Source organism: Boleophthalmus pectinirostris, unplaced genomic scaffold (genome assembly GCF_026225935.1).
Source record: "Boleophthalmus pectinirostris isolate CB_2022bp ecotype Guang Dong unplaced genomic scaffold, ASM2622593v1 HiC_scaffold_8, whole genome shotgun sequence".
Classification (NCBI taxonomy): Eukaryota; Metazoa; Chordata; class Actinopteri; order Gobiiformes; family Gobiidae; genus Boleophthalmus; species Boleophthalmus pectinirostris.
In genome coordinates this window covers 19,601,256-19,625,362 of record NW_026571515.1, presented here as the reverse complement: position 1 = coordinate 19,625,362, position 24,107 = coordinate 19,601,256, and the positions used below count along the sequence as shown (strand labels likewise).

At 36.6% G+C, this 24,107-nt stretch overlaps 1 protein-coding gene across 1 annotated transcript in view; it reads left to right on the top strand.

The window, feature by feature from the left end:
• Positions 1-5,600: 5,600 nt before the first annotated feature.
• The window catches only part of LOC110157973 (vitamin D3 receptor A), a 90,982-nt gene continuing 72,475 nt past the window's right edge, over positions 5,601-24,107 (top strand). The window contains exons 1-2 of the mRNA XM_020922384.2: positions 5,601-5,699; positions 6,572-6,697. The gene's annotated coding sequence lies outside the window, so the exon portion shown is untranslated. The remainder of the gene's footprint in view (positions 5,700-6,571; positions 6,698-24,107) is intronic.

The window sequence follows — 24,107 nt, the reverse complement described above, 5'->3', positions numbered from 1 at the left end:
AAAGTCATATAAATAGCAAAAATCTAAGCTATATTTGGTACTTAGATTTAAAGACTTGAAATGACTTGAAGCTCTAAGCAGATTTGACTTGGACTTATGGCCCAGTGACTCGAGACTTGATTTGAGACCCTGTCTTTGACTTGGACTTGAGGTCAAAGACTTGAGACTTGCAAAACAACGACTTGGTCCCATATGGCTTTTCACAAGTTCTGATAAAGCTCAATATTGTTCTAAATCTGTTTAGGAAAGATCAAATTATATCTTGTTGATGTGATTTTTTTGTAGTATCTTGTAGTATGAGTGTCTAGATTCGATATGACTTTTAGTATTAATTCGAATCTGATTTGTAATACTTTTTGCAACCTTAATCTGACCAAATCAAATCCATCTAGAAATTAAGTAAACAAGTATAAACCGTTACTTTCTTATTGTCAAGCTTAAGAATGTTGTCTTTAAAGCTTGCCCTGTAATCCAGTCTTCTTACCCCGCTTTGCAAGTTTGATCTGAAAATATATTCATTGGCCGCTGTGTAAATCCCTAAAGTTTGTGCGACTGTTTGGTCTCTGGTGCTTTTTTTCGCGACTCCAGTGCAAAACCGTATCTAAAGCCCGCATTCATCCAGAGACGAGCCTGCTCCAGTGGGCCCGGCCTCGACTGCTGTTTGCTTTTCCAGCTGTTCCGAGTGCGGAGAAAGTGTCTGGGGGCGGAGGAAGATGTTCTGGTGAGACAGCGAGGCGGAGGTGAGCAGGCATTCACAGTTAAAGGGAGAGTGTACGCTAAATAGTCGTACCTGCTAATCGTCAAATGTCCTCTGACAGAAACTTGGTGTAGACATGCTCAGAAAGTGCAATCCTGCTTGGTATTTGAAAGAAGAAGAAAGTTAATTTAAGTTGTTTGGGACTTGATGTGTGTTGACAGATGAACGGTGAGAGATTGGGATCAGCAAAACAACTTCCATGTAGACACAAACATCTTCAGAGTTTTACACAGACAAATGTAGAAAAACAGTAGCAAGAAAACATGTCTTGCTGATACAGGGGTCAAAGGAACAAAGCCTGGTTTAAGATAATAGACAGCAGTTGTTGCAGTTCCAATCTTGTAGTGCTCGCAGAAACAGCAGTGCTTTCGTTTTGGCTCAAGCAGAATTACAAAACTGGCAGTGGTGGAGTGTAACCAAGTAAAAGTAGTAAAGTACTGTACTTAAGTAAAAAATGTAAGAATCTCTACTTAACATTTTGAAGTAGTTTTTATTTTTACTTCACTAAATTTGAGAGCAAGTATCTGTACTTTCCCCTCCACTAAATTTTTTAACTGGACTGAAAAGTAAAAGTACTTTTTATGATCATTTGAGACCTACTGAAAAGGCTGAAGATTTAGTTTTAACATCATCATATTTTGAGCGAACAAAAATATACAAATAAAAACAATTAGGAATTGAATATACATCTAAATTCAGTTGTTTCTTTTGAATGAAATTCAGCATAAACCAGTATAAAAATCACAATATTTGAAGCTTTAATTGATCTTAAATTCACTTTTTTACTATTTAAGTGCATTTTTAAACAGATACTTTAATACTTTTACTTACAGTATAAAATTTAGTACTTCCTCCACCACTGACTGGTAGTTTTACTAGTAGTATTTTTGATAGTATTAGCTTGTAGCAATAGTTATCTAACAACAGAAGTAGAGAGAGTACATTTACTCAGTCTGTACTGTTTTTTGTACTACTGAATTGATATTTTCTTTGAATATTTACTCCTACTTCTACTTGTCTTTTATCAACTGATGACTGTTTTAGTGATTGATTTTCTGACTGTTTCTGTTGGCTGAATCAACAGTTCTGTAAAGCTCTGTGAGGTGAAAGCTGTTGTGATTTTGGGCTATATAAAAATATATGGAATCGAAATTAAAGTGTTTTAAGTTTTAAATCTTATTTCATTGCTTAAACTACAGCTTCGATGCAAATTAGACTTAAACTAACTTTATTAATCCAAGTAAGGGAGATTACTTGGACAGTTAGCTCACACATTACAATATGATGACAAAAAGCAAACAAACAAAATAAATAAATAAAATTGTAGTAATAAGCAAAAAGAATAATAAATAAATGAATACATATCAAAATACATAACTATAATAAAAGTAAATATAATTTGTATATGTTCAAGTATAAACAATACACAGTGCTATATTAGTAGAATATACTTATCTATATTACATAAGGTTAAGTTGCTGTACAAATCTAAAACTTACTGAAATATATTTATGATAGTTTACACTGTGGGAAAAACCATTCACTGCACCCCTTGCATTTCCCCATTGAAGACATAGTAAGGGGAGGGGGGGGCACTATTGTGCGCATGCTTATACACAGCGCAGGGCCTGGTATAGACTGATCCGCCTCCCAGACACAAAGCCACGAGGGATGGCCTAGATTCCTGCACATGCACACACAGGCAGGGCGCGAGGAACCACTCTGCACCACTATACTCTATGGAAAACACAGACACATGAGCAAACAGGCTTTATGTACACTATAGTTTACTCTGGAGTCTATTAGTTATATTGCATCCTGGTATAGGGTAAGGATTGAGTCACTGAGTCATCAAGTCTCAGTTACTTGCATGAATGGTACTAATGCACAACTACTACTTTTATTTTCCTCACATTATTTGCCTTTTTTGGTTTGTGCAATAGGTTAAGGCCATACAAGTCTAGTTACAGTTACTTGCATGAACAGTAGATACTGAGATAGATACTTAATTGATCCTGAAGGAAATTCAAAGTTTGGCAGCAACATTATATTTTTAGTGTTACTTTGACTGAACATTTTAGCAAAACATAGCAACTACTACTTTATCTGCACCGCATTATTTGCCTTTTTTGCATGATGCTATAGGCCAGGGCTATACAAATTTAATTGCAGGTACTTGTAACCAGATAGATACATAGAAACAACATAGCAACATAGAAATAATATTTAAAGTTAATACTAGTGTACTTACAGCTACTTCTTAACCTTCACCATATTAATTGCTTTTTCCATGATGCTATAGAGTAGAGCCATACAAAGCTAGTTATAGTTAGTTACATGAACAATAGATAAACAGATAGATACTTTATTGATCCTGATGGAAAGTCAAAGTTCGCCAGCAGCAACATAGAAACAAACACAGCAACATATAAAATATTTAAAATGAATACTACTGCATATAGCTTCTACTACTTTTTTTTTCTTCATCCCTGTATTTGCATGCCGCTATAGGGGAGGGCCACAAATCTTGTAGTTACAGTTAACTGTCTAGAATGAGTTGCTATAAATTACTATCACAAGAATTTCTGTCACACCTGCTGGAGACAGCGATAAGATTCTAATGTAGGTCTGTTTGATGTAACCACTTTTGTAGCAATTACTTTTTTATAATCTATATACTCTACACACTACTAGATCAAAACCAGGTTTAAACTAAACAGGATTATACTAGATATAAAAGGGCTGAATCAGGTCTATAATATAGCTATATCATTACTACTTAATAAACAGCATACTGATCTACACTCAGTAATCAATCACTATAAAAGATATTTGGTGTATTTTTCAAGGGGCAGTTAAAAATAGTTCCTTGGATTGGTTGTGTGCTTAAATGGAGAGAAAAGAAAAAGACTTAGATCATGTCAAGGAGAAACAAATAGGGCATACGCTGTTCAACCCTTCACTAAACGTGCCCTGGTGGGAACACAAGGTTTTAATTCTTAACTTTCTGTCAACCATTGATGTCAAATAAGCACTTCATGAACTTGGGTCATTGGAATATTGGCTGTTGTTGGTGTTGTTTTGAACTTCTTTTGTAACATTTTTCATAAAGGTTCATTCAGTCTTCAGTTTAAACTCTTTCCTTTGTTTACCTGCTTTACATGTTTCAGCTACTTTCGCAAACAAGCACTTTTTTTTAACAACTTTAGGACCAAAAGTTTTTTATTCTGTGAAATGTACATTGTTTAAATGTTGACTTTTGGTTTATATCACCATTTATATGAGTTGCACACAGTATCTTCTGTACAATAGCTATTTAAGACATGCAATCTAGCCTGTTTCATGCAAATGAATAGAAAATTATTATGAACATCTTTTGTTTGTTTCTTTTTTACATTATGAAATGCCCTTCTTAACTACTGAAATGACTCATAATATATTTTTGTAACAGTCTGAATTCATAAAACATGCATTATACAAGATAGATGACAAAACATTTTTGCTCAGTTTAAAGATAAGATAAGAGGACCTATTGGTCCCACAATGGGGAAATTCCAGTGTTGTAGCACACAGTTCAAAAATAGCAAGAAATTCAAAATATTCAGTCAAAAATAAAAATACAAACACTCTCAAAATAGACTTCAATCACACAACACTATGCAAGTGGAGAAAAGTATAAGGCTACAACACTATTATTCATTATAAGAGACTGTGATGACTGTAGTTACGCACAGAACTTTGATTACACCATGGGACCCTAATGAGCAGTCTTTTCAAATGTCACGGGTTACATTCGCTAAAAGTAATGTTCTATATTTCAAATAGCACGAGCACTGCACAAATGCATCCAGCCCGAATAAACAAGTGATGGATATAATGAATCCTAATTGTGCAGTGGCTAATGTGGTGATTGAAGCTCTATATTAAAATGTCCCAGGGGTAGCTTTGCATACCACAGTGAGACATTTCTGTACGGTTAAATCTGTCTAAAACAAATTAGCTGACATCATATATATAGACACAAAGCAATTAGCCCAAAGTTATTTTGCCTTATACCTATTCTTCATATTTTTTGTGTGTTCATTACAGTTATTGTGGTTACCACATCAGACAGATCGACATTGTTGGAACTATTAAGCAGAGATTCATACATAATGCACTTTGAGATATGCACAGTTTTCTGTAGTCAAAATGAAATGATATCCTAACTCTTCAACATCTACACAAAGACTAAACCAAATATGCTAGTCAGCTATGGTATAATATAAGATACTAATACTAATTAACATATAAGAAGCCTACAATACAATATCATTATGACATTATAATATTTTCCCTCCTATTTATATTTATATTTATGAATAGAATTAAACAAATTGTTGATCAGTTGTTATTGCAGATTACAGTTGTAGCCTACACAATACGGTATTTATTTATAGAATATAGGTATTTATATAGGTAAGAAAATATGATTTCCAAATGATTACGATAATTATAGGCTCAGATAATTCAAGTGGCGAATTAGAAGTGGATAGAGTGCTATTCATTTGACCACTAGCCTTAAGAGTGGATCCATTTTATTTTAAATATTTAAAATCTATTACAATATTATTATTTATTTTATTGCACTCTTTAAAATTCATAAAAAATTGTCTTATCTTATAGTGGTTTTTGCTACGTCACGACACACCCCTATATGGTTGGAAGAGAGCTGGCGGCTCAGATGTGGATTGAAAAGCGCTGCAGCCAATGAACGTCGCTCTTTTCCAGAGTCGAGAGCTGTGATTGGCCGCTGTCTGGATTATATATATGTATAGAAATGCCTGACTGGTAAACTGGGGGGCGGGACTATCTAAGAAGTGCTGTCCATCTATGTTGATACAGAACTAAAAACTGGACTAACTGTGTCTGTCTACTTGCGTGTCTTTTTGCGTGGACTAATGTAAGTTATTTGTACTTTCCCCGCGTATTTATGGCTTTGCATGTGGGGTGGGGCGGGTTGGATAGTGGACGCGTGTTGCAGTTTTCGTCTTTTCTTGTTTCGCTTTTGCTGAGAAGTGCTTTCAGGCCGAGTGACACACGCGCTGCTCGGGCCAGTGTGGAGTGCGGTGGCGGCCGTGGCGTTTGCAGTGTTATTACGGTGTGTAGCGGGCTGCTGTAGCGTGACATGGCAAACTCACAGATTACGTCCCACTCAGTCTCAAACAAAACTCATGAGCATTTCCACAGCCGTTCGGTTATTCTATGCTTCTTTCTGTGTGTTTGGAAATTCTGCATTAGTGCTAGGACTGCTACTGCTGCTTTTGCTATGCAGTGTCCGAGCCCCGTTTACGTGTCCTCGTGAATAGAGAAAGGCGGCGAACCTCGTTTGGGAAACGTTTGATTATATTTTCCATTAAGTATCAGCCTTAAAACAGCGGGCTTGTAAAGTTATAGTAACCAGGGATAGTTGGAGTAGATTATTCTTTAATTCGGCCTCTTTCTAGCTACTATTTAGCAACGTGATTTTAAGCTAAATTAAGTTAGGCAATTCATTAAGGCACTCTTTGGAGCCTATTGTCAAAGTTTATTCGAGCGTATATCTGCATCTATTTTGCGCATCTACTTCGTTTTTCGGAGCAAAAAGTAATTTACTATTTGAACTTTATAAGCGATACAAATCTGCATGCTATCTTGGTTTATTAAATTGTGTTTTTTGCGTAATTTTACTACTAATAACAGTACGTCATCGTGGTCAGCTCCACGCCAATCCCACTCGTCTGGCCATTACTTAACCAGTCTCTAATTCACGCCTCTTTTCTTCTTTGTTGACAGTTTTTATACCGAGGACAAAGTTTTTTCAGCTTGGAGGAATAGTTAAAGCCGCACACAACTTTAACCTCTCGGAAAACTGTCTCGATTCCAGGACTGGACAAAGTAAAGGTTGACATGCCAGATCAGGTAAGGGACAATGTCTCAGCTCGGGTGTACCACGCAGTGTTGTGATGCTAGGCGCTGTGCCTAATGACCGCAGGGGCTATTTCGTCTTTGTTTGAGCGGGATACAATGTTTACATGCGGGTTTCGCCACATGACTTACACGCTGTACATCCCTATGGCATCTTTAGCTCATTCTACACTCTCCATGCCCCGCTGTGTGTTTTTATCCAGGCGGCGGCGATTCCTTGAACATTCCACATGTGCACGCCTGCCCGCAGTATAACACAATCTGTGCGCAAAACCCCACCAAACCCACTGCTCACGCCTATGGACTGATCGTATGAAGATGATAGTATTGCGCTGAATAGGACGTGTATGTGTATTTGTATTCCGGGGAGTCGTGTAGGAGGTATGTTGTGGTTGTGCAAAGAGGCTAGGGAGGTGTCACTGTGTGAAGTGAGGAGGCTGGCTGCTCTACTCTGCTGCAAGGCGCGGGAGACAAAGGGACTTGTACGCATGGATCTGAGGAGAGTCCAAAACACGAGGTTGGGCTTAGCTTGGTCCAGGCAGTCATGCATAACCAGGCCACACACATACTTCATACAAATCATGTGTTATTATGCATGGTAAGAAAGGGACAGTGGCAATTACATGCTTGTATAGACAAGAGAGTGGTCAAATTATGAATAAACATGTGCAGAAATGGAAAAAAAAAGTTTATGGTATATTGTTGACATACGCATACTTCATACAAATCATGTGTTATTATGGATGGTAAGAAAGGGACAGTGGCTGTTACATGCTTACATAGACAACAGAGTGGTCAAATTATGAATAAACATGCACAGAATTGGGAAAAAAACTTCATGGCATATTGCTGCATCACCAGTATTGTGGAGTTTTGTGGATCTGATCAGACACACAGACATTTTCAATCGAGTAGGCTAATGAATGAAAAACTCTAGAATATCAATTATGCAGCTTTGTTTCTTGACAGGATGCTTACTGTGCTTTAAACACAAAACTTATTTCCTTCATTCTGGTGCAATTAGAACCCTAACAACTTTGGTGTTGTTTAGCTGGTTGTGGTTTGGTTGCTTGAGGGGAGAGTTTAAACATTTTGGCAAGAGTTGATTTTCTTGCACACCCTGTAATAAGATGATAACAGGTCTCCAACCCAAATCTCCACTGCTGCAAAATATTACATTTCTAACTAAAGTGAATCATTGTTTTCCCTTTCGCGCAAACGAGAACAATGCATCTAAAAATATTAGCTGATAGCCTGATAATTTTGAGTTTTCTTAATTATACCTTGAAATCAGTTGCATTTCAGAATGTAACTATAATTATTTATTTAGAAGCGGTTTTAGCAGCTTCAGATTTGGAGAGGTTTGTTTGCTGAAAATAATGATAGGACTTATAATGAGAATTTCTAACTTAATTTAATTAAAACTTCAAACTTAATAAACCTGTTGAACTTTTCTCTAAAGAGGGCAGACAACTTTTAACTTTGAAAAATACATTTATAACAGCACATTTTAATTAATGCCGATGAAGGCACAATTGCTAGTAATAGTTGTAGTAGTTGTTGTTGTTGTAGTTTTGGTAGTTGTGGTACTTGTAATAGTGAATCTGTTCTAGATTTACAATATTGTTAAAAATAAACTTCACTGACTTAAGTAGATAGTTTAGTGAGTCATAGAAGTTATTTAGTCAACTCTACAACTCTATTCTAATTTAGGAGAGAAAAATAACTGCCACCAGTACAAAGAAAAAAGTATCCACAATACATACTGACCTCCAAAAATGTCTGCTCCATCCATCATTTATTAAACAAAAAGTCGATAATAGTAATTATCTCGACGGGCCTAAGTTGTAATAGCAGTGTATATTTGTTCAGCACAGCAGAACTCACTGTACTTTCACTTAGCTGCTCAGTAGCTAATATTAAGACAGATTCTCTCCCCAAACTAACATGACAGATTACTTAATGTAGCTTTCCACATTTAATTCCTTCTTGCAAATTTAAGACTCATGTTTCTATAAAGTTGTGCAATAAGTTTCCATCTGAACAGCAGCTGGACGATCGAACATCTCCGTGTCAATCAATCAGGGGACGTTCTGCTCTGGCATTCCGGAAATTGCAGGTTTTGTGGCGAAAAGACCACTCACTCCGTCATTTGTGGATGTTTGATACGTTCACCTAAAAGTCCCTCCCACTCCCATTACCTCAGCGCGCTACAAAAGACTCTTTCTATAATGAGGTGCTTAGTGGAGCACATTGTACAGGGGAGGCTGCTGAGTTACAGGCAGGTTGTAAAATGATAACAGATGCAGGGCCCCTCGTAGCAGCGTACTGTTTTGAGATGTAAGCTAATTCCCAGAAATATGGAATGTGTGTGTGTGTGTGTGCCACTCCAACCACTGACATTCTCCGGTACGCTACTGCAGCCTTTTGAGCGTGGGATATTTCAGTCCTCCATTATTCCTCACCTTCTGTGTACCTTTCACAAATGCTGGGACCATTTCAAAACACATTTTTCTTGCAAATGGAAGGAGTAAAAAGGTGGTGGTCTGGCAGAGGCGTAAATAGCCCTGTTTTGGTTTCATGGAAGAGCAACAATTCTTTGAAAATGAGGTGTTGCACATTAGTGTTGCAGTTAAATTCATGCTTAAACACAAGCTGTCCTGAAATAAGTTACCTGGGCTGGGTCTTTTAATTTTGTCATGGTTTTGAAATGTGGTGAGACGCTGTGTGATACAGTGGTTGAGAATAAGAAATTTACGGTCGACTTTTGGCCTGTCACAATAATTACTATATCGACTTATCATTCAGTATATGAAAGCTGGACTTTTTGGGGTGGGTCAGTATTTATTTATTGGGTGTATATTTTCTTTGTATTAGTGAGAAATACATTTTTTGTTTTTTTTTTTGCTCTATGATAAGATTTAAGCCATAAATTCTATGACTCATTACAGATGCAAACTAAATACTATAGGGTTTAGTGTTTAATTCTGCTGTTTACATGTTACGTTTTAGAATAGTTTTTGCGGCTTAAATCTGCTTTAGAGTCGTGCCAGTGGCATAAATTAGTTTCAGTATTATTGTTTATCTTATCCATTTGGAATATTCAACAATATATCAAACTTCAAAATGTGTTATCGTGATATGCCTAAAGTTGACTTAACAAGCAATATAAGCATTTATTGATAAGCACGTCTTAATGTTGTCCCAAGCTTATTTTTGTGTGTTGAAAATGCCTTTTATATCAAAATCATAAATTAATTGTGTGTTTTTTGCAATTGATTTTAAAGTATGGGATTAAAGTAAACATGGCAGATTACTTTAACTCTGCTGAGTCTGTTAAACTAACCATTAAATCTCTTGTCTTAAAGGTTTTGCAGCCAGCTAAAGTCGTCTAGCCCCATTTTTCTTACCACAAAAAAACTCACCATCCCCTTTAAAACTCCATGCCAGGTTTCACCACTAAATATTTGAAATCAATTTGTAGAACACGGAACAGGCACAAGGTCAAATTCATCCGCCCGTCAAAATAGATCTATGAAAATAACTCTTCTTTTTACGATGCTTTTATTCTCAATAGGTGTAGCGTGAGCGTGCATAGGTCTGCTACGGGTATCACCCTCACTGTTTACATAAGAAAGCACATACAATATTTAGAATACCCTGATACGTGGATTACCAGAGCCTGTCATCATCTTTCTCCAATGGTCCAACCACCATTCAATAAACATGCTTTGTTGTTTATCCTGCACAAAGGCCGTCACTCACGAGTCTCCACGGCGGATTTTGACCTCAACAGATAGCAGGTGTTTACACTGGCAGATCCTGGGGTTTTCTGGACGGGCCCAGTGAAAGGACATGTAGAGTGTAGAATAGATCAGAGAAGGAAGGAAACAGAAGGCTGCATAGCATTTGGACAAGCATCGGCGTCTTAATACCAGTGTGCAGTACCGGGGCTAATGGATTCCTTATGGGAGGTAATTGCAGAGTAGAAACATTAGTGTTGCACAGGGCCATTGTATGTTGTCATCAGAGGGGTCCCCGGGGTTTGGAGTCACATGTCAATGGAGTCTCATGTCATATTTAGGGTCATGTAGTGTCCATATGGGAGCAGATATGCGGTGTAACATGATACTGGGGATTTATGGTTTTGCAATGAAATAATACTTGCCGCTCTAATCAGAACCACTCGTGAGATGCTTACTCATTTGTTTTTATTGAAGTGTTGTCACAATACTGAAATTTCAAAGTCTATTTTGATACTAAGGGGGAGACATGATACTCAGTACTGATTCTGATACCACGATCATAATTTTAAAAAAAAATTTTGACAATTGAATGCTATTTTTTATATTAAATCCTAGTACTTTCTTTAATATTACCATGTAGCCTGTGTGATATCTGAAGTTGGTTCCACAGTGGTCCATGGGCGTTTACTAGTCTATGTGGGGTTCTGATACAGCTCAAGATCATTCTAAATCTATTATTAAATTAAAGGTTCATTTCTATCCCATAAACATGACTTTTAATATCTATACTTGCTCAAAGGAGTATCTAATTCCAATACTAGCTTTAGTATTAATTCATATCTGATTTTCAATACTTTTGACAGTATTTTATTATAAAGTAGTGACATGATTTCTACTGGCAACAAGCAAACAGCAACTAGCTAATTAGTTCACATGGGTTAGAATGTGTGGCTGTTTTTGCTGGGAGGTGGACATTTGATATTTCCAAAGTAGGCAAGCACCCTTAGGCCCCAACTTATCCATGGCCCCATAATCTATGCGTAATACACATGTGATACAGTACTTCAGTTGTAATATGAAAAATCATAATGTTAAGAGTTGCAGACAATTTACGTCATGCTTTGAGTCTGTACACACTGCTATTTTTGTTTCTGAAATAGGTATGAGAAAAACATACGTCATATGAGAAAAACATGCTGGCTATAGCCTGCATGACCTGTAAGAACACTGCTCCCTGTTGATATCATTTGTCCTATATTTCAAAATGGTATAACAATAAATAAAAAAGTATTATTCCAGTGTAGTTAAACTTCATATTATATTATTTTCCTTCATGTCATGCAGCTCTATTTTTTGCCCAGAGTGATTTCTTTTATTTCTTTATTTGTTAAATTCGGCATTCACAGATCATCACAAAATTCGGTTTACCTTTCACAAGGAAATTTGAGCTTGTGCTCTTATCAAATCGCAAAGGCTGCAATTATTTTGATAATACAATATCCTCTGCAAAGAACAAAATATCCTCTCTTTTTTTTTTTTTTTTTTTACAGAAAATCCTCTTCTGAAATGCATTCTTGTATTAGTTTACCAGTGCATATTTTAGTCTTCTCTCAAATATGAATGCTCCCTACAAATATTTTAAACATATTGCGAATCTGATTTTAATAATTTTTTTTAATACAATATTTTGGTGTATCAATGCCACTTATTGTCTGTACCGAACAAAAAAACACTGATTGCAAATAAAAAATGGTTACTTCTATGCATTTATGATAACACTCCAAGCATTAAGTATAATTTGTTTTATAATTTTTTTTTGCTCAGCTAGTTTTTAGACTATGAGGGTAAAAATTACACTATGGGGCACCACAAATCTCTCTATCTATTAATGGGAAACACAACCTTTCACAATAAGACAAAGGGTATTTATTATCCAGATTTAATATTCAAATCTTAATACAGAAACGTATTCATCAAATCCTGCCCACCGTTATCTTGCAAGATCTTGTCTCATCTGTAGTTCAACGTAAACAATGTGCTAACCGCCTGATCCTAACTTGACTCGTTCCAGTTTCACAACTCTTTAATACCATGAGGCCCCTTTGTTTTTACCTGTCTTAAAGCAGAGCACACGCTTGAGGGCAGCTTAAAAAAGTGAAAAGTTCAGCTTAACAATAAAGCAATCAATCTTTCAGTGAATTCTACTCGCCACAAAAACGTAAACAAAATATTTTAACAACATATCTCTTCATATTACGCATTTTGAGTCCTGAAAGAGTTGTATTTCCTCTACTTTGCCATTGATTTAAAGCGGGCCTCTTTAATTACGTTGATGGCCGAGTAAACTTTTACGGCCACGCCTGGATCATTAGTACAGGCACTTATTAAACCTGGTGGTGTGTGTGTGGATATGCATGAAGCGCTATAACATGGACGGACAGTGTGGTTGGTTGTTTTGGTATTTTTTTTTCTTTTTGTGACATTGGGGAAGAAACTGTTCACCTGTTGTGTTTAGACATTGTACAATATTCAATTTTGCTGTCACGATTATCAGGGTTAAATAATTGCTGACTGTATGATGGTAATTATTAGTTGCTGAAACATTCTGGTGATAAAATAGTGATTATCTTTGTAGGCAGTTTTATTTATTTATGTATTTATTTTTGGATTAAGTGAATTTTATTGTTTATTGTCCCATCCCTTGCTGGTGTTGTGTGTAAACTTGAAACCTGAACTTGAGCCTTTTGTTTGTTTTGGTTGCCTTTTTGTATTGAAAGTATTCAGGAGTTTGGAATGTGTTTTAGAATTAAACGAGAATATTTTTTGTTCCATAAAATTCAAATATGTACTGTTGTAAAAAAATCAATACACAGCATCAAAAGAGAAACAGATACTCATTTGAAAAATGATGTACACTCCAAAGTGAAACCTCTGAATGAATATCAGAAGAACCACACAAAGATATCAAACTCATATTTTGCATTGACATTTCATTCTGTTGTATAAAGAGTTTTGTCACTGTGGTATCAAAGTCAGTATATAGCCTTTTCCTCAGCATCAAACTTCAAAAAATGCCCATGAAATTATTATTAGTAGGGTTACAAGGGGGAAAAGCTGACACCAATGAATACTAAAACTAATATAGATACTCATTTGAGCTAGTATTTGAGCAAAGATTGAACAGATTTAGTATGATTTTGAGTGTTATCAGAACAAATATAAGACTTCATGCTAAGATGATACTTTATTTTGTGTATGAAAATTACAATCTATTCATAAAAACTGAGCAATTCTTAATCTTTATTGTGGTATTGTAGTTGGCATCGAGTACTGAGTGAATTCCTTAATATCAAAATTGAGTATTGTGACAAAACTAATTACAAACTTAACTAATCTACAAGGGAACTTATTTGGACAGAGTAGCTCACACGTCACGATAGATTATTATAACAAAGAGGAAAAATATATAAAAAATATGAAGAGCACAAAAATATAAACTAAGTCTAATGTATAAGCTAGAGTTCTCATTACTAATATTTACTATGACAAAAAATAAATCAGACATGTTTTTTGTCCCTCTGCATCCTTATGTCTCTACATGAACTATATGAATTTATCAATCAGTACACAACTCCGTTAGCATTACCACATTCGCGGCACCATACTGTAAGAGAAACTCTAGAGCAGCTCCAGTGGCTCGGCTAATGGAAGAGCACGGGTGGGTGTGGACAGTGGTGCGTGTTATGTGAAATGGCCCCGCAGTGAGACGGGAAACATAAAACACTCAAATGAGATTCAGCTCCTGTATGTCTGCGTCTCTGTGCCGGAGAGGCCCACTTCAGGGGCCCTTTCATTCCTCTGTGGGTCTCGTCCGATGCTACTGTAGGCGGGGAGGCACGGACAAGCCCAAGGGGGGGATTGGTCGTAACTCACCATGGCCCCCAAAGCAGGCTCCACCAATTCCATTCTGTTGGACAGGGAGAGAGCATGGTCGAGCTGAGACAGAGTGTACTTTGATTTATGAATGGGTGAATAATGTGGTATGGTACACAGCGGCTTGCCAGATTTACATTTCTGTGGTTATTTGGGAAACCATCAGAATGCCGTTCAACATGTGTCACTGCATTGAAGTGTATTTGTTTTGTCCAACTTGACCAGTTTGTTGTATTGAAGCTGGTTTATTAAATATTGCTGAAATGCCTGTATTTCCTTTTTAGAAGAGTAGAAAATTTAGTGTGTAATAAATTATTTATTATCTGTTTTATTGTATGTTACCTTTTCCTGCTGTTCTGAAATTGCGCGTTGCAACACTGGAATTTCCCCACTGTGGGACTAATAAAGGCATATCTTAGCGTTTAACAATCACTAATCCATAGTTAAAGATGCATTGTGTAACTTTCCGGGTGGAGCGTCTGCCACCATGGAAATGTTTTTTGGCCTGAAATGTTTCACACTGTGATATTAAACTTATCTATTACCATGGAGACAAGAACCATGCCAATTGTATGGGTCTGATTTGTAGAGAAAGTTTTAAAGTATTGTTTTATTGTAAAACACCTCTAATTAAATAATAACTTACTCTAATGCCATACTCTGGTAAATTCCAAAGAAAGCAATCTCCCTAGCATATCTCCATGGACACAACCATATGCACGACTTGTATTAGGAAAGTTACACAGTGCACCTTTTAAGTATGGGGCGTTTAGAAGAGTTTTGTCAAATAGGTAGCATGGTAGCATGATAGAGCTGTACAATATTAAAAACAAATTGAAATGATGTTTCAGGTCAAAGTGACCTTTTTTTTAAGAAAGGACTGAACTGCCAAAGATTTTTTTATTTTTTTAAATTAACTACCAAAGATTTCCATGAATGTCAGTTTTTTCCCTTATCAATTATTTTGACATTTGCAGAAGATATTCTACTAACAAAATTATTGCAGTTGGTTAAAGTTATTCTGACAAAATGCAATATTTCCTCAGTTGATTTGTATGTGTGTGTGTTGTGCGTGTGTGTTGTGCGTGTGTGTTGTGCGTGTGTGTTGTGCGTGTGTGTGTGTGTGTGTGCGTGTGTGTTGTGCGTGTGTGTTGTGCGTGTGTGTTGTGTGTGTGTGTGTGTGTGTGCGTGTGTGTGTGTGTGCGTGCGTGTGTGTGTGTGTGTGCCTGTGTGTGTAACCTAAAATATGCCTTTTGTTTTGGACAGTCTTCTTGCTGTTGTTGTAGAACTAATTCCAAGTATAGCCCTGTCAAGATATAATAATATAATATTGAAACTACTTGATGCCACTGGCACACTAATAATAATACAAGATAATCTCAGTAAACCATTTTTAAATAGACAGTATCATTAAAAGGCATGAGTTGCAATTAAAAGTAGCTTGATGTTGTGAAAAAAAGAAAGAAGACTCAAAATAATCAAATAAAGACCTCTTTGGTAGTGTAGTATTGTTCATTCAAGTCTTACCATGCTACCATTGTAAGGAGTATTATAACCAGTGATGACACAGGTTATCAAAGGCTGTGCTGGAGGTGTCCGTGGTCGCGTATTGCACTTTCGCCATCACTGCTCTCTGCTTTTTAGACAGAAAACTAAATATTACAGTTGACATTTGTACTCTATTATTTCCTCCTTGTTGGCATTTTAAGCACCCGTCATCACCAAGCTCCCTTTCTGAATGCGTTTTATAGTCCTTCCCATCCATCGCTCCTCTCTTTTAGGCAGACAGGAGGCGGGCTGCATCTGGCCGCTTTAAGTCGGGACTCAGATTTATAATTGCTCTTAAAATCAAGTCTCAGTGGGCTCTAAAATGGCTTCCTCAATCCGAGTTTGTGACGCGATTGCCGGTAAATCAACTTTCATGTCTTGGTCTCCAATCTGGCAGCTGTGCAGTGCATTTAAGATCACATGTTTACCTTCAAAACAATTCAAACTGGCACTCGCTTTCTACCTTTTAAAAGACAAAGAAGCTATAAAAATTCAATATAATTTTTGGTTTTCATTGCTAATACACACTACCAGTCAAAAGTGTGGACTCACCTTCTCATTCAGTGTTTTTTCTGTATGCTTGCTACTTTCTAAGAAGTTAAAGGTGCGCTATGTAACCTGCTTGTTTCTATGAATATGTCATTGTTCTACCTGGAATGTTCCACAGTATGAAATTAAACAGCTCTACTTTACATTTATTCAGTTACAGGTGGTTTTACAGCTCAAAAATACAGAGAAAAACAGGAATTCTGACTGTGAACGGTGTTACGTCTCCACAGATCTGATCTGTAACTTGGTCTGGTTTGGTCTCCGTGAAGATAAAAAGGTTTAATACCATACTGTGAAACAAACCAACAACATTTCCATAGAGAAAAACGTTTGATGAACTCTCCACCAGAAAAGTTACACCATGCATCTTTTATTTAAGTTAAATATAAAAAAAAATTACATATAACCAAATCTTTAAATTAACTACCCTTTGCTTTGTCCAAAAATATTTTGTAGCGTTATTCGACTGTTTTCTTTACTAAATAATTCCATATATTTTGCTTCATATATTAGATGTCTTCCGTACTTATCTAAAATGTAGAAAGTAGTAAGAAAAAAAAACATTAAATAAGATGGTGTGCCCAAATTTTAAACTACAGTTGCGCTCTCTCTCTCTCTCTCTGCCCTGCTCACCTCCTGCTTCAGTATGTAGTGTATCATATTGTTTGCTCAGAGGGTGGAATCTCCAAGGGCCAAATTGACTCTAGTAATTGTGGCTTGTGGTCTCCTAAAGTGATTATATGGTCCCTGGACACGTTACTATAGAATCAGTGGTAGTTTGTTCGTTGAAGATCTCTACAAAGTTAAATTATTTAATCAGCATGTAACAGGAATAGAGTTTTCAGATTTTAACAGAACAATAGACTGAATTCAACATACTTTTGATATATTTTTAATGTAATAAGGTTGTCAAAAGTATAAAAAATCAAGACGCTAATCGATAATAAGACTTGGATCAAAACTAGATACTCATTTGAGCAGGTATTGATACTAAAAAGTCACATTCACAGGACAGAAATTAACCTTTCCTGAACAGCTTTAGAATGATCTTGAGCTGCATCAGAATAAGTAAGAGCACATAGACTATATGTATATTAGAGAGTATATACATGTTTTCAAGTTTGACATTTTAGTATTATGACAACACTACAGTGTAATATTCTGTAACATTTGTATAAATCCTTAGACTGTTAATGCATTAACAGGAAAGCCATAATGTAAAAATCGACTGTATCCATATACCACAGTATTGAATCTCAGATGGAATCAGCCCAAACAAGTTTGTTTTTTCAAGTCAGGTCGCTGAGGACAAACTGAGAAAATGATAGTTGCAATCGATTTAAAATAAAATGCCACCACTCTTTACATTGTTCCTGTTCCTGCTTGTTAAAATGCTTTGTTTCTTTGGGTTGCTTTTATTTCCTCCAAAAACAACAACAAATTTTAATAGGTTTATTTGTAAAAATATTAAGTTTGATCAAGGGTTGTCAAAAGTGTTGAAAATCAGATACTCATCAACACTAAAATAACTAGAAAAGCACTCAGAGAGCACAGACCTCCGCCAAGGACTACCCCCATTTTTTATATAAATTGCGATAAAATCAGTCTTCTGGATCAGATCCGGATCAGCCTTTGGAATATGAAAGAGGATCCCATTGTCCACCCCTGAGTCAAATTTCATGGGGTTTGGTCAATAATTAATCGAGATATTGAGAAACAAAATTTTTGGCCCCATTTACTACAATGTTAACTAAAATTTCAAAGTGATCCAGAATCCAGGATTTCTTCCGGATCACCCCCAAAATGAAATCAGTTCTTCCTTTTCACATTTCCAACAAATCCTGAAAATTTCATCAAAATTGGTCCATAACGTCTTGAGTTATGTTGCTAACAGACAAACAAACAAACCAACAAACAAACAAACAGACAAATGCCGGCAAAAACATGACCTCCTTGGCGGAGGTAAATATCAAAACTAAACTTTGAGCAAGTATCAATACTGCAAAAAACACATGCAGAACAGAATTTGAGCTTTCCTGAATAGCTTTTGGCATGATTTTGAGCTTTATCAAAATGAATATAACCCAGAATTTACACCAGGGGTGTTTGGCGACACTCACGTAGGCAGAGTTGCATATGCACATACTTTTAAGTGTCAATTTACACCAAAGACAGCAGACTGCTCCTGTGACGCTAGCCTCTGTGTATTCTCACATTTAAATACTAAACTTACATTGTTTATGTATTCATTGCTGATTGGATGAATTATATTTTAAATCACAACACAAAAGTTGACGTATCTGCGGTGCTCGCATTAATTAAGCTACCCACCATTTAACTTTAGTTGTCTGCTCCATGTGCCTTTTCCTTCAGAAGTTGTTCTAGTAAAGTTGCTGTCTGATGCCGTAAAGTGTTTTACATTTATCTTCCACGACTGTAAACTTTCCATCACAAATCATTCCCAAAGCTCCTGGATGCGACGCAGGGTGTTTATGCAACTGTAGTGGTTTAAGAGAACTTATTTTAAAAGGGCATTGGACATTTATTTTGACACTACGTGTTTATTTCCTGTCATGCCCTGCTAAAAAGCCTGGAGACGATCCCTTGATGATGAAAAAGTAGAACTCCAACCTAATTAGAGTGGTGCATAGCGAAATGACAGCTGTTGAATGCTCGCATGACACTTATGACACTTCAGGTGTAAATTGTCCAACCGGTTAAAATGGATGGCGATACAAGCTGCTTATATGCTGTGGTTATGTGCTGTTACTGCTTTGGTGTTAATTGGGGGTAACACTTCATGCTATAAGATGATAAAGAAAGTTCTATTTTATTATTTTTATTATTAATAATAATTTTAATCTTCATTGTGGTATCATAATCCGTATCAAATATTGAGTGAATTCTTTTAGTATGGAAATCAAGTTTGAAATCTTATTATTGTTACAACACTAGTATGAACCTTGATTAAAAAGCCCAATTAATAATTATCTAGTACTAAACTGCACTAAAGCACAGTGTTCCTTCTCTCTACTTAGTTTACCTTCAGATTATTATTGTAGTATTCCTTTCACAACACTTATCTGGTTGGCAGCAAATCCAAGGTTATCTAATGATGGCATACTAGCAAGGACAATTGCCAAATCTAAATATTAGATGTCTTTCTCCTCTGGCTAAAAAAGTTACACGAGCAGTAATAAACAAAAATCATTTAACGGCTAATGCAAGGTTTTAGTCGCACATCTGATAAGCACATTTGCACAAGAACAACTGTTTTGTTTATAAAGTTATTTGGCCTCCATCAGAGCCTGGATTTAGAACAAGGCCTCGAAGCACACAAACACTCCACCATTCTCAACAAACAGAAAAACAAGCGACTCCACAGATTGACTTTAACTTAATTTTGTGTGGAATGCTCCCGTTTTTACACGCCTCATGTGGATGTACATACAGAATTGGCCGTCCCGAAATGCAGCCACTCTGAAGGAAACAAACTGTCATTGCTTCTAATTACTTATTGCTTGCAGCTGCAAACAGAGAACTATTACAAGCGCTGATCCTCGGCTGGACGCGGAACAACACAACCGAAATGTCTGGGCCCAAATTTACTACATCCGCCTGTGAGGACAGTAGGAGACATTTCAGGCACTTTTACGCACAGATTTTGGCTCATTTGTCGCAATTTGAGCCGCCAATAAGCGCCTCAGTATGTCTGTCTCTGTCCTGTTTACCGAGGAGGAAGTGAGGGAGCTGAGAGAACTGCCAATGTGGGCTTTTGCACTGCGCAAGAGGACAAATGGACTGGTGGTATGTTGCAGAATGGATGATTGCATAACGAATTATTGTATTGATACTTTGCAGCTGATGTCATCGAGATTTCCCGAGGGTGTGATGCTAACTGGAGGCTCTGCTCTGTCTGAAACGCAAGTTAGGCTTTAATCTGAGCTTTGTTTTAACACAATCTGATCAGAAAGAGCTGAATGACATGGACCTTCAACAGTTTTCCAGTTAGTCACTCTTACTTTTTTTTGCAAATCAAACACCTAAACAGGTAGTCTTCATCAGCCGGTTTCATTTCATGGAAACCATTTGACCTCACAGCATTAGGATTTGTTCGACTTTTTATTTAACCAATCGCTGTTATTTGGTCGTGATGTATCTATTGCACTGTTAATGGGGCTAACTGGTATCTGGTAACTTTTCCCAAATCCCATAGGAAGAAGGGCAGTAACGTCTTTCCCCTTGATAAAATTCACCAAACATTCTCTTTGTTCAGGCTTTAAATCCTTGATCTCGGGAATCTTTGCCAACACAGAATGTCTGGCTTCGTCTACATCCATCTCGACTGCTTTGTTTACTGTTGTGCTGTACTACAAAAGGGTCCCAGACAGGCGGTTGAGTTTGAGGTCATGGCTTCACAGCTCTTCGCTGATTGGCCGGTGCATGGTCTACAACTTCCGGGGTTCTTGCAAACCGTCTAGTGTATTCTGATTCTTGACCTAGTCGTTGGAGAGAAATGAAATTGAGTGGAGGCACTAGGAGGCACTAGGTGGCGCTGGCCTCTAACGATAACAGATTTTGCTGGACGATTAATTGACCAAGAATTTATTGCGATAAACAATAATATTGACATTTTGAGACCAATTTCAGGAATAAAAATGCAAATACACCCTTTCAAAGATCAATAAACCTTACTTTCTAAATAACATTTAACACAGGAACTGTAAGACAACCAAAAACAATAGGCCTAAATAAAACAGACTTTTTAGCATAGGACCAGCCTAATGTAATCAACTTACATTGGTATATAGTGGCCACTCTCTCTGTGGCTGCTGCTGTGGCCTCGTCATTTTGGTCATTTAAATGTTCGTATTAACCCACGACACAGGATGCTATTTCGCTATGAGGGAGCCTCTGTCCTGTCCGGTATCGTGTTGGTGTCTTGTGGGGTTTCAGTGGATTTCAGGCTCTCCTGGGGGCTAGGCTAGTGGTGTCGCTCGGTTATGGGTTTATCGGCTGTTGGGGTTTGAGACATTTCCTCTCGTTCTTTGCGCGCTCGGTGCATTTGACGCATGTGGCTGTTGAGACGTGTCTCGCTCACCAGTGTTGATTCGGCATTGTGACTTGATTGGACACTCGACGATGAACTGTTTTGTCACTCTGACAGTGGCGCTAGCTTGTGTTGCGGCTTCATGTTAGCCGCACAGACAGCGGCGCTTTTTGCACTCAGACTACACGCACATCCGCTGTGTTCATAAACACAGCGCACGTTGGTTCAAGCGTCATTATGCTTAAACAAGAGGAGTCAGAGAGTGATAGAAGCCTTCTAACATTCACCCTTTTTGCAAGGAAAACAAACAAGCATGCAAATAGAATTTATCACGGCCGGAAAAGTTATTGTAAATGTGTTATTTAAATCCATTTTGTATTTTTTTTCTTGAGTTTCTAAACTTCTAAACTTTTTTGGTGGTAACCGATTAACATTCAACCATCAAAATACGAAGAACTGCACCCGCAGCTTGATGTCACTTCAAAGTATCAATTGGAGTTTTAGAGTGTTCCATTAGTTGTATTACCTAGTTTTTCCACATTTTTGTTGCAGCAGGCATTGATCAAGGTTCGTCAATGTTCAGAATCAGTTCAGAATCTTTCTTTGGCAACTCCACACAGAAAAGCCTACACTGCCCAGGAGTTGAACCCATGAACTTCTTGGCGTGAGGCTGAAGCTCTGCGCCATTACACCACCTGAAACTGTTTTTGAATTTGGATTGATCACAGTACGATGCAGCCAGAGTTGAATTTTTCGCCTCTAATCTTAACCATTGGATTTTGAGCAGAAGTTCTTTGCAGGACAATGTTGTTCTGTGCAATTGCGTTGATAACCCTGACCCACATAATCCAAATATCAAACCCACTACTACTTACTTACTTTAAAGTGCTTGTGACAGGTTGGACTACGCATTTTACTAAAATACAGTTAAGATCATTCAAGATTTTGTAGAACATTTGGTAAATTTTTAGGTTTAAAATGTACTTCCTGGTTGGTACTAGTATTAGGGAATTCCACAGCTGTTACTTAGCATAACTCCTCTAACTCACCAGAAATTATTATCTGACAAATAAAATAATAAGAAAACACCTTTATTTTGTTGAAATTGCATTTAAACTATCACAAAAATGTGTTTCTTGTGTGTAAAGTTTGCTGAACGTTTGGATAGATTTCTCAATAGTGTGTTGTTATCAGTATGCACTCTGTAATACTCTCTCTATTTCCTGTAATTCTCAACATATTTTTCAACTTTTCTTCACAAGTTGCTTCTTGATTTGTGTAAAACTATAATTTATATTTACAGCAGTTCGTATCCCACCAAATTAAGAGAATCATAAAAATGAAAAGTCATCATAAAAAGATAAGTCAGAGGTGCCAACTGCTATGTCTCTGTCCCACCTTTATTAGGAAAAAGCAATCATCACTGTCCATCTGCAAGTAATAGAAAAAGTGTAAGGTCAGTTAATCTGGTCATTCAACACCACTATTTCGTCCAACTTGTACTTCAGCCTTTCTAAAATTAGACCGAAGTGGTACAGCAGGCCCCATCACATCTCAATGCACTCATTTTCACACAGGCACTAGTGGTACCCCTGCTGGATATGTACAAGGAGCTTACCCAAATATCAGCGTGGACATTTCTAGCTGTGAATGGTTCTCAAAAGCAAATTAAAGGGCCAGTGGACAGCATGTGAGTAGAAATAAAATTTTACTTTGTACATTGTATTATATTGGGTATATCTATTTCTTGGCTGTATCCTTTTTTAGGTCAAGTTTTTTTAGTTGAATTTGAAGTAAACTAAAAATGGTTTTGGTCATGGTTTTGGTAAATTACACAAAGTTTGATGCTGGAATCTGTGTGGAGAGTGAACATTGTGTATCAGAAGCTTTCATTCCTGTGCTAAATGCTGAAAGCAAACTAGTCAATGAGTATGAAACACAGAGGTTACAGATGTTTTCTTTAAAATGTGGTTTGTATGTTGAGTTGCAGCTCTTCTGTGGTACATTGAGTTGTCCACTGTACCTACCTCACAGTGTGTATTCTGAGTCAGCTGGGCGAACGCTGTCTATGATTTTACTGGACGCTTCTCTCCAGTCATATCGTTGTACTTAACTCTGACAGAAGGAGTTTGATATTTTGTTTGGGTCGACCTGCTGCTTAAAGAATGTGCACAAAGGTCTACTTTAATGTGAAGAGATATGTGAACAAAATAAGACTACACTGCTTTCCTATATGTTGTGAGTGAGTTTTTAATAAATTTAAAATCAAAATTGCCCCAAAAGTATCAGCAAAACTGATTGGCTATACATATATATATATATATATATATATATATATATGTATATATATATATATATATATATATATATATATATATATATATATATATATATATATATATATATATATATATATATATATATATATATATATGTATATATATATGTGTATATATATATATGTGTATATATATATATATATATATATATATATATATATATATATATATATGTATATAATAAAATAACTGTTTTAAACAACAGGTTTAGCAGCTTTTATGCAGATTAGAATAGACTT